Source organism: Cherax quadricarinatus, chromosome 10, assembly GCF_038502225.1.
Source record: "Cherax quadricarinatus isolate ZL_2023a chromosome 10, ASM3850222v1, whole genome shotgun sequence".
Lineage (NCBI taxonomy): Eukaryota > Metazoa > Arthropoda > Malacostraca > Decapoda > Parastacidae > Cherax > Cherax quadricarinatus.
Genome location: NC_091301.1, coordinates 9,667,536 through 9,678,178, shown reverse-complemented (window position 1 = coordinate 9,678,178; position 10,643 = coordinate 9,667,536). Strand labels below are relative to the sequence as shown.

Here is a 10,643-nt window from a genome sequence, read left to right as displayed (position 1 = left end):
GCGTTCAAAAACTGCTATGGTCAGCTGTAGCATCAGTGAATAACAGTGATTCACACAGACGGTTGGTAGTGAGTCATACTACTGGTAACTGGTACTACTGGGAACTGATACTACTGAGAATGGCAGGCAATCAGGCTTCGTCCGAGGAATAGGATAACCCCACTTCCTTAGATCAAGAGTTCTACCTGCGGTATACCTGGAGCATCAGAATATAGGGAATACCATGTAATGCAACAGGGTCACTGGGAAGGACGAAGGTAAAGCATTTACCCGGCTACATTTTCAGAGCTGAGACGCTGTATGAAGTCAACCAGCATGATGTGTGAATCATCCAGGGATTGGACACCTCCAGCTGTCCTATTGAGTCTGTCTTCCCCAGTATAACTTGATCGAGAAATGAGAGCACTTGGCTTTCAAAAGCGTTCAAATAGCAATAATCGTACCTTGGATAAACCTCATTGGTTACGACAATGCCACTGTTTGCAAAGCTCTCAGCTGAAAGGTAAATGGCCGGCAAAGCGTACTGACATTTTATTTATATTCCTGTTGCCTATACTTACCTAAACAGTATAAATCGATGTTAATATTAACGGACTGTTGTAGGTGGCATTCAGGTAAAATGAAATTGCTAAACAAATGTGTTAAGACTCTCCATTCATGCTAGAAGTCAAATCTTGAACGCAATGACAATGTGCAAGACAACTAACTCTAGTTACTGCAGGTAATGAGATCAGTGCTCAAACATGGAAGAAACGGAATGGTTGGGAGGGAGGAAGGGGGGTTGAATTTGTGCTTGCCTGACGCGCACACTACTCACTTATTTGTGGTTGCAGGGGTCGAGTAGCAGTTCCTGAATGCTCATTGTATCGACTTCAGAACGGAGAACGTTAAGCTGCTTTATAGTGGAACTCTAGTTGGCCTCGGAAAGCACTTTATGCATATTGGTCGAACACCATTTTAGACTTTCCACGCAAAACTCTTGAGGAAGGTCAGGTTAGGTAAGATTTGTCAGGATGGAGGACAAGTGTTTCCTGACTCTGGGGTTAGTCAATTGATGACCCGCATATGGAACTTCTGTGGCGAGACTCCATTTGCTTACCCGTCCATCCCTTTAAAAATTGATATTTGTCTAGTTGATTTGATTTTTTTTTTGGGGGGGGGAGATGAAAATTGTCAAGTTAAAGAAGAATATCCCGTTTAGCTTCTACTTTCTAGCTGATATATAGTCATTGCAGACAAATATACGAGTAAGAATCTTCAGGTTTGAGAAGGCGCTGGTAAACTATGCGGATGGAGGTCTTACACCTGTTTTCTCTGTTCACCTACAGTAGTAAATAGGTACCTTGGTGCAGTTGGTCACATCTAGGAGGGAGCATTTGCAGTTGCTCCTCTAAACAAAGAAGAAAATTATACACGAGCACAAAAAAAAATCAAACAATGAATATTAAAACAGAAAGAACAAGTATGTGAAATACTGATTACATATCAACAACACTGAGCGATGTGGCTATATTAAAAAAAATCAGTACCAATGGCCAGGCTAATAATAATCCAAAAATTCCCAGTGGAAATGAGTCATTGATTTTTTGGGGATAATTTTAAGTAATTTTACGCATATATGTAAAGCTATTGTAATGGCCTAGAACTCTTATAATTGAGCTTAAGTGTAACTTTACTTAAATATACTGTATAGACAAGCACAGAGTCTACCTACTGAGGCTCGCAGGACCCTATGTCTAGCCCTTATACAATGCCATATGGATTACGCTTGCTCTTCATGGTACTCTGCCTTGACAAAAAAAACTGAAAGATAGACTGCAAATCACCCAGAACAAAATCGTAAGATTCATCCTGGGGCTGGGACCAAGAGAACATGTAGGACAGGATGAATTACAGCAGTTGGATATGCTGAATGTTGAAGACAGAGTAAAACAACTGAAGCTAAATCATGTTTATAAAATTGCTCACAATGTCCAGAATATCTTGCTGTCAATTTTGTCAAGGTTGGGAACCAAAGCAATCATAGTACTAGGGGGAGAGAGCACAACTTTGTAGTACCCACAGTCAGTGGCCAGGCTTCAAACACCTTTTATTGTACAGCAATAAAGGAATGGAACAGACTGCCCGCACATGTCAAAGCCAGTCATAACGTGAACCAGTTCAAGAAGAGTGCCAAAAGGTGTCTGATGAATGTAGCTACAGAAAGGGAGGGGAATGATTTTCTATTTTTTAGCTAACATACGTGTAAATTTTACCTTATTCCTAGTAATGACCCTCGTATTGTAGTCTTGATGACCTTGGTGTAGTAGATAGTCTTTTTAGTACGATAATAAGATGTTATCTTCATTGTAGAATAATAAGAAAATATTATAACCTTTATATTATAATAATAAGGTAAAAGGACCCCAATGGAAATAAGTCACTCTGTCTGACTTTTTTGGGTTATCCTAGGTTCTCTACACACATGCTGCTATGTATGATAATTCTATGTAACTGTATTTGTGTATACCTGAATAAACTTACTTACTTACTTACTTACTTATCAATCTCAGTAATCATAAATATTAGTAACACTCTCAGATACGTTTTCTTACGACGTAAAACCATTGCAAGCGAAAGAAAACGTGTAATATTAAAGGCTAACACAACGTAAATTTCTGGTCATTCGCTGAGAAATAACAGGTGACAGAGAATATTTTACTAATTTGCTCAAAAGGGTTAGAATGGGAAATACATAATCTAAAGCTGAATAGAGGAAAGCATGGCTTCCTCTGGGCAAGTCAGGACCTGGTCCATTCCTGCAGCCTTCCACCCACAGGTGCCTTTAATAAGTACGTACCCACCCACAGGTGCCTTTAATATGTACCCACCCACAGGAGTCTTTAATAAGCACGTACCCACCCACAGGCGTCTTTAATAAGTACGTACCCACCCACAGGTGCCTTTCAAGCTCAGTTTCGAATGCTGATTGACTCTGTGCAGGTCGTTCTATCACTAGTAACAACTTGGATTTCCTTGGAACAGTCAGTACAATGGTCGGGTCATCACGGATAATATAATTAGAGCCGATCCTTTGTCAAATCTTAGAATTTATCACCCCTGCTGCACAAAGCGAGTTAGTAAGCAAGGTGAAGAAGAATTAAGTTTAATTTAAAGCTTTATTATACAACCCCACCCATTATGGGGACGGTTTAAAAAGAATACAAAGGCACATAATGGGTCCATGAACTTGGCCCTAATGTTATAACTAAGGGAGTAACAATGATAATCAACTATGTACAAGTTTTTGTTACGGTAACAATATAACTTTATGCAATTTCTGAAGGATTACAATAGTCTTACATAGCATCATATGAGTAAATTACCTATGATAACCTTTCTCCCCCCCACACACACAAAGAGAGAAGTCGAATTGACTTATTTGTACTGGGGACCTTTAAGTACTTTACTTTTAGCAGTTTAACTGTTAGAAACATGATTAATAACAATAAGTATGAAACAGAGTAAATTAAATGCATGAAAATGAATTATAATAAGAACAGATTCAGAGGAATAAAGTACAATGAGTAAATCAAATACGTGAGAATGAATTGCATGAACAGTAACAAAGAACTCAGCTGACCATAAATTACATAAATATATTAGCGTAAAAAAAAAACTCTGGCCTTGACATGGTCAGGCTTCTCGTTCCACCGGAGTTTACCTGGAGAGAGTTCCGGGGGTCAACGCCCCCGCGGCCCGGCCTGTGACTAGGCATCCTGGTGGATCAGAGCCTGATCAACCAGGCTGTTACTGCTGGCTGCACGCAATCCAACGTACGAGCCACAGCCCGGCTGGTCAGGTACCGACTTTAGGTCCTTGTCCAGTGCCAGCTTGAAGACTGCCAGGGGTCTATTGGTAATCCCCCTTATGTATGCTGGAAGGCAGTTGAACAGTCTCGGGCCCCTGACACTTATTGTATTGTCTCTCCTTTATTTTTTTTTTTGCTGTGCAGTATGTGTACGAGGCTTGACCATCTACTCAAGATTCCACAGAATTTTGTTCGCTTCCTCTAGTACTACGCTGTCTTCGCTTCCTAACCTTGACAAAATTTACAGCAAGATATTCTGGACACGGTGAGCAATTTTGTAAACATAGTTTCAGCTGCCTTATCCTATCTGTAATTTTAAACATTTTCAGTGGTTAGTCTTCCTGGCCTACATGCACTCTTGGACCGTGGTCCAGCATGAATCTCGCCATTTTGTTCTGGTTAATTTATAGTCTTTCATTTTGCTCTTTTTAGAGCAGAGGATCATGGAGGACATTGTGGAGTTGCTTATATACTGCACAAATAACCCGCACGTAGGAGAAAGGAGTTTATAACGACGTTTCGGTCCTATGTGCGGGTTATTTGTGTATTGTTTCAGTAACGGTATTGTGCCTTTTTATTTATATACTGCAGTCAGACGAGTTAGAAGCAGGAGGCGGCGGAGTTACCATTGGATAAAGCCACTAGTATAAGTAGGTCATAACTATAGGTTAGGAAAGCGTTGAGGAAAACCCTGTATCAAGATCCCTGTGTCTGAGGTACAGTGAAAATGATTTTGAAACCCGCCAAGTTGAAGAATGAGACGCTTGTGCAACATTTGGGAATCTCTGAGGAAATGTTTCGCCAACCAGTGGTTTCTTCAGTCCAATACAGAGGATAACAGTAGAAGGTGAGGAGAAATTTAAAGTAATCAGTCTTTTAGCCTGGAGTCGATGTGTTCAATCCGTCAATAAAAACGTCAACATGATGTAATTCATTTTTTTTAAGTGACAGCAGAGTATCTGTAAGTTGTTCCTTTTCTTTTCATGGTTCATCTGGCAGTTAGAGATTCAAGGAAAGAAATATGAAAAGGTCCAACGTTGCCCCTGAAAAAAGTTTATGTACCATAACTGTGGTACGTAACTCTAAGATGTATCACCAAAATTCCTAACACTTTCACTGTGGGAAACTTTGTTCGTTAATAAAAGAGTGTCACCATCAGAAGGAAAGAACTCAAAAAAGTAAAAATTCATGGAAAACCAATATTCCCAAGGTCTGGGTTTCAGTAGAACTGTATCCATTATGCTCTGAACTTTGAAACTAGTTACATTAACACTTTGTATTGAGACATTAAGTTCACCGAGATGTGTTAATATATTAGACAAGTATGCTACCTTCTGAATCTAACATTTACTTAATTTGTGTGATAGTTCAGAGCATACACACACACACACACACACACACATATATACACACGCACACACACACACATATACACACGCACACACACACACACACGCGACCAGTGAAGAGGCGGGGCCAGGAACTCGGACTCTACCCCTGCAGCCTCAACTAGGTGAGTACAACTAGGTGAGTACACACATCCAGAGGACTTAAAACTTCACATGCCAGCATTTCTGCTTATAGTTATGTTATTCGAAATACGAATACCAACTTTAGAATAATAGTGGAATAGGGTAGTTTGTACCTCATTATTATTGCAAGCGACTCACTGGCGCAGAATAATTTAAAACTAATGGGACAATCATTTATAAAGCATTCACGCTGCTTTCAAATCTGATAAACAAATGATTGACCTGGGTGTTGAGAATAATATTACAGTAGCAATCTGTCGGATGGGAATGACTTTACTTGTTAATACTACACAGGAATTGCTGTAATAACAATGGATTTTGGGATATGCTTGGAATATTATCCATGTATGTGTGTGTGCGTGTCAGTAAAACTAATAGAATGACTGGTGCTTGTGTTGTGAGAGTTGCGTAGCTAGCTATCTCGCTCTCTTTCTCTCTCTACTCTTACAACTGCTGCACTTTATGCGTAAATTTGATCTTAGAATATCACCAGCCTTCCTCTAGCCCCGTCCCTCCCTTATTTTCTCCTTCCATTACTCCATCTTTTCCATCCACACTCCCTCTTCCCTCCATCACACTGCAACACTGCTGGAAGCTACATTATATTTACTGGAAGTGATAAACTTATACGAGTCACACAATGCTTGGGACTGTCAGATAATATTGTTAATGGTTACGTGTACATTAAAAATAAAACTTCAGTCCGTCAGAGTACATGTGATTTTCTGAAGACTTTCACGTGATACTCAAAAAAGGTCTGATGAGGTGTCTCTTAAATGCCAAAAATCAACAGTGGTCCAGAAGGGTATATGAGATATCCAGAATCGTGCAAAAAATGGTTAATATGCAGCGTTGAAAGTTGAAACCGATCGGAGGAGGCATTCTCAAGTTATCAACAGGAAGCCTCGGATGAGGAAAGAAATAAAACTATTATTATTATCAAAATCAACAGGAAGAGCTAAACCCACAGGGGTTATACAGCGCCTGGGTAAACGGGAAGTAGCGAGGCTCCCTCCAAGAACAGAGACGATGGATCCAATTTCTTGGATCAAGATTCCTCCCCCTCACCAGCATCGAGGTACCTCGCTTGAGGGATATTACTATTATTTATATTATCATTAATAATAATTATATAAATAATATTTATACTACTATTATTGAGTTAAAGTGGTAAAGGTTGTATCTGCAAGACACACATTTACATCTTGACCTTAAGAGACATGTGCTGATGTGTTGCTCACACGTCGACATTAACGGCAATAAAAGCAAATGTTACATAAAGTTAGCAAGAATAGGTCAGTGGTGGTCAGACAGCTTGACGCAAGCACATCACTGGGTAAAAATATCTTGTTCTTTTGTGTAACGAAAATTGAACGAGATGGACAACTTGACTCGACGTCCTCAGACGTCTCTCTTTCTCTCTGTCTGTCTCCATATAGAAAATTTCTTTCGACACACGTGGTTACAATGATAGTCATATCTTCACCACATGTCAGGCGAAAAAGAAAATGTCGTATGCCATGTAATGGATAGCTGTGAACTTTTACTTATTGACAGCACAGTTCTTCACAGTTTTATAGATTACGCGTCTTTCTTTAATGAGATTTATAGACTACATGTCGCTCTGAACAGAGCTCTGTACTCTACATGTCGTTTTAAACAGCATTGTACTCTACATGTCGTTTTTAAATAGCATTGTACTCTACGTGTCGTTTTAAACAGCACTGAACTCTACGTGTCGTTTTAAACAGCATTGTACTCTACGTGCCGTTTTAAACAGCATTGTACTCCACGTGTCGTTCTAAACAGAGGATTGCACTCTGCGTGTCGTTCTAAACGGAGCATTGTACTCTGCGTGTCGTTCTAAACAGAGCATTGTACTTTGCGTATTGTTCTAAAAAGAGCATTGTACTCCGCTTGTCGTTCTAAACAGAGGATTGCACTCTGCGTGTCGTTCTAAACAGAGCATTGCACTCTGCGTGTCGTTCTAAACAGAGCATTGTACTCTGCGTGTCGTTCTAAACAGAGCATTGTAATCTACGTTTTGTTCTAAACAGAGCATTGTACTCTGCGTATCGTTCTAAACAGCACTGTACTCTACGCGTCGTTCTAAACAGAGCATTGTACTTTGCGTGTCGTTCTAAACAGAGCGTTATAGAGTAAATTACGCTATGAACAGTGCTTTCTCGCAGGCTAAAAAGCTCTATTTAGAAGAAAACGCCCGTTAAAATAAAAATCTGCCGTGTATTGACGCAGTATCTCCTCTTCCTCCGTTATCGACCATCACAGTACAAGAACCATCGTCCAACCTCGGCACGATCAACATCCACTTCACCACTGCAACCATCTGAGGTGGTGGAGTATTAATGCGTTCCGGTGAAGCATCAGGTTAGCGATGCATAAATAAAAAGTAACAGAGTTTATTTCTAGAACTGTACAAAAGTGTGACAAATTTCGAGGAGTCCATGGGATAGGCTGCTTTTACTGGCGACAAGGTTTCGCTCTCTCTCTGTAGAGCCTTGTCAAAGTCTACACAGAGCGAAACATTGTGGCAATAGAAACTTATGAATTATGTGACAAATTACCTGCATGAGGTTTACAGGGTATTACCTGAATTATTACGTGCAAGTAATTTGGGCTAGGTAAGCGGGACTTAGTCACAGTAGGTCGTAGAACTGTCACTCCCTCGATGCCCACTTCATCACCACTCTCACAAAAATCTAAACCTAATATTAATTACAATATTAAAACCAACTACTCTGGTAAATTAAAATTGTGTGGACTGTATGTTTTTGGTTTACTTGCTGGGTACACAAAATATAACTATTAGTACAATACATATAATACGCTAGTGTTATTAGAAAAGAAATTCGTATTACCACTTACCATTTAATTACTGGATCACAATTTTTAATTGCAACACACCCTAACGCTACCCCAATAACTTGAGTTTACGATGGTCAACTCAAAACTACTATACGTTATGGGTAAGCATCACTTAGCTAAGGTGTACTGCGGGGAAGGATCGGAGTCCCCTATTTTTCCATCATTTTAGCCGAATTATAAAGGTTTTCCACACTATCCCAATTCTTCAGCGGGAACGTGTCAGCAATTTCTAAATTATAGATTAAGTTCGATATACACCAACTGATGATGCCTGATTATTAGCTGAATTTTCCACAACAACCAGTGCCCACAAATTACAAATGGTGTACCCCTCCCCTGTATCACTCCGCGGCCGCTGCACACCCTCCTTCACACAAAATTTCTCAAGGGGTCAAATCAGCCTCATTTTGATACACATTCAAATTTACGCATGCTAAATCTGGGAAAATTCAAAATTTTCCACAAACTACTTCTGCATCATTTGGTCATCGTCTGTAGATAATATTATAATTATTATTTTTATTATTATTGAAGAATGAGACACTTCTGCAACATTTGGAAATCTATATTACGGAAACGTTTCACCAGCCAGTGATTTCTTCAATCCAGTACAAAGAAGAACGGTGTAAAATGAAGAGTTTGAGGTAATCAGTCCCTCACCCCGGAGTCGATGAGTTCAGTTCATCAATCTTGAAGGAATACACACACACACACACACACACACACACATACACACACGTGAGGTTGGTCCGTTACGTGGGATCGAAAAATTTTTATGTCGCGTGGGAGGGGAGGAGGGGGGGGGGAGAGAGATCTTCACAATTTGAGGGGGGGGATGTTCTCCCTTTCAACGAAATCGCCTTTGTCATCTCTCGAATTGATGACTTCTTTTTGTTTTCTCTTGTCCGGCAGTGACCGCTGCCTGCTCTTTTTTTTACCGCCCCCTCCCCCTCCCCCTCCCCCTCTCCCTCCCCCTCTCCCCCGCTTCCTTCGGTGGGAAGATCCTGTATTCACGTCTCAATATTTCATATGAGGTGAAAAAAAAAAAACTTTTTTGTTTTATATATTTATTTACGCTTTTGTTTTTGTGCTTTCCAAGCATTTCCATGAAATTTATTTTATCTTCCATATATTTTGTCGACATCGAAGGAAAGAAATTCTGAATATGGAACAAAAATGTTTTTACACATGAACTCACATAAACTGTGCAATCTATATCTACAGGGCCTTAAACTCTAATATCAACCTTGACCTTAAACGCTTTCTTGATAGTTGTGACAGAACCCACAGGCATAACACCAGACACAAACATCTCTACGACATTCCCCGTGTCCGACTAAACCTTTACAAAAATTCAATGTATGTCAAAGGCCCTAAAATCTGGAATACCCTACCTGAGAACTTTAGAACTGCAGACACATTCATCACCTTCAAAACTACCATTAGAAAACATCTTATCTCCCTGATACACCCCGTCAACTAACTTCACGAATACCACCTGGTGGTTCACACTTACACTCGCACACTCATTTGACCATAAACAGTAATATTAATCTCAGTCTTAATATAATGAATCCTGTGATACTCCAATACTGAAACTATATACTGTGCCAAAACAAAAGCATTCACACTGCTAAACTCACAAAATAGTATTTAGTCACTTAGCCATAATACCAACTTACCTCATAATTTGTAATATTTTACATTTAAGAATAAAACTAAGTATGCCCGAAATGCCTAGCCATGCTAAGCGTTCTAGTGGTACACTCTGTAATCTCAATTTTACTACATGTTAAACCAAACAATAACCAAATTTCTGTAAACCCAGCATTGTAATCCTTATAGAGAATAAACTTTGAATTGAATTGAATTGAATTGAACCAGATGTCACCATGTGTAATAAATCGTACGCTGACACATCTGCACATTATTTAACTTCCACACTGATAGGTGTATATATAGTGATGCAGTAAAACACATAAATATGCATTTGTTGGGAACATTGATACTCTCATGATGACCAAGAAACATGGTGAGCAAAATATACCGAGCTCAGCACTGGTGGAGTGTATTGCATCAACACGTCGAAGAACTCATGGGTATGCATCACTGAGGATGCACTAAACCGTGTTGGTCAATGAACCATCAAGGTGGACTTAGCAAATCCGAAAAAAAAAAACAGATCGGTTATAGAAACCACGAATTATTGGGTCATCATAAGAGGCAGCGACCACTCGCCATGGATGTACGTCACTGCATGGAAAAATAGAGAAAATATCGAGGGAGGTATGAAATAATGGCTAGATGAAACATAATGCGATGCTTCACTGGATGATTCCCACAATGGTAGACATCTTCACCTGAAGGGACTGCAA

At 39.7% G+C, this 10,643-nt stretch overlaps 1 pseudogene; it reads right to left on the bottom strand.

Annotated features, from left to right (window-relative positions):
- Nucleotides 1-376: 376 nt before the first annotated feature.
- Nucleotides 377-490, bottom strand: LOC138852533 (U4 spliceosomal RNA; annotated as a pseudogene).
- Nucleotides 491-10,643: the final 10,153 nt, after the last annotated feature.